This window comes from Schistocerca serialis, chromosome 4 (genome assembly GCF_023864345.2).
Source record: "Schistocerca serialis cubense isolate TAMUIC-IGC-003099 chromosome 4, iqSchSeri2.2, whole genome shotgun sequence".
In the NCBI taxonomy this organism is placed as follows: domain Eukaryota; kingdom Metazoa; phylum Arthropoda; class Insecta; order Orthoptera; family Acrididae; genus Schistocerca; species Schistocerca serialis.
This window is the reverse complement of record NC_064641.1, coordinates 275,833,881-275,835,688: the sequence shown is the minus strand read 5'-3', so window position 1 is coordinate 275,835,688 and position 1,808 is coordinate 275,833,881.

The window sequence follows — 1,808 nt, the reverse complement described above, 5'->3', positions numbered from 1 at the left end:
TCATGTGAATAAAGAGCTAGTTGTGTTTCACAGGAACGATGTTTTCTAAACTCATGTTGACTGTGTGTCAATATACCGTTTTCTTCGAAGTAGGCTTAATTCATAATGTTCGAACACACTAACTTTCTTGAATATTAGTGTGACCTGTGCAACTTTCCAGTCTTTGGGTACGGATCTTTCGCCGAGCGAACGGTTGTATATGATTGTTAATTATGGAGCTAATGCATCAACATACTTCTAAAGGAACCTAATTGATATACAGTCTGGACCAGAAGACTTGTTTTTATTAAGTGATTTAAGTTGCTTCACTACTTCGAGGATAATTATTTCTACGTTACTCATGTTGACAGCTGTTCTCGATTCGAATTCTAAAATATTTACTTTGTCTTATTTTGTGAAGGCATTTCGGAAGGCTGTGTTTAGTTAGTAACTCTGCTTTGACAGGACTGTCTTCGGTAGTATCACTATTGCTATCGCGCAGAGAAGGCATTGATTGTTTCTTGCCGCTAACATACTTCACGTACGACCAGAATCTCTCTGGTTTTTCAGCCAGGTTTCGAGACAAAGTTTCGTTGTGGAAACTGTTATAAGCGTCTCGCATTGAAGTCCGCGCTAAATTTCGAGCTTCTGTAAAAGATCGCCAATCTTGTGGATTTTGCGTCTGTTTAAATTTGGCATGTTTGTTTCGTTGTTTCAGCAACAGTGCTCTAACCCGTTTTCTGTACCAAGGAGGATCAGCTTCGTCGTTTGTTAATTTATTTAGTGTAAATCTCTCAATTGCTGCCGATACTATTTCTTTGAATTTAAGCCACATCTGGTCTACACTTATATTATTAATTTGGAATGAGTGGAGATTGTCGCTGAGGAAGGCGTCAAGTGAAGTTTCATCTGCTTTTCTGAATAGGTATATTTTTCGCGTATTTTTCGAAGATTTGGGGATTACAATATTCAATCTCGCTACAACAACCCTGTTTTCACAAATCTCTGAATCGGTTTTGATGCTCGTTATTAACTCAGGATTATTTGTTGTTAAGAGGTCAAGTGTGTTTTCACAACCGTTTACTATTCTCGTAGGCCCATGACCTAACTGCTCGAAATAATTTTCAGAGAATCCGTTTAGCACAATTTCGGATGATGTTTTATGCGTACCTCCGGCATTAAACATGTATTTTCGCCAACATATCGAGGGTAAATTAAAGTCACCACCAACTATTATCGTATGAGTCGGGTACGTGTTTGAAATCAAACTCAAGTTTTATTCGAACCTTTCAGCAACTGTGTAATCTGAACTGGGAGGTCGGTAAAAGGATCCAATTATTATTTTATTCCGGTGGCCAACAATGACCTCAGCCCATACTAACTCACAGGAAGTATCTACTTCAATTTCGCGACAAGTTAAACTACCGTACTTCTGACAGCAACAAACACGCCACTGCCAACTGTGTTTAGCCAATCCATTAGGAGCACCGTTAGGTTCTTCGCAAAAATTTTGGTTGAGCTTATATCCAGCTTTAGCCAGCTTTCAGTGCCTATAACGATTTGAGCGTCAGTGCTTTCAATTAGCACTTGGCGCTCTGGTACTTTCCCAACACAGCTACGACAATTTACAACTGTTATACCAATGGTTCCTGTACCTACGTTCTTCTTGTGTTCAGCCTGCACCCTTTGTGACTGAAGCCCTTTTTGTGTTTTCCCGAGACCCCTCTAACTTAAAAAACTGCCCAGTCCACGCCACACAGCCCCTGCTACCCGTGTAGCCATCTGCGTATAGTGGACTCCGTCTTCAGGCCACGAGTGGCCTACCGGAA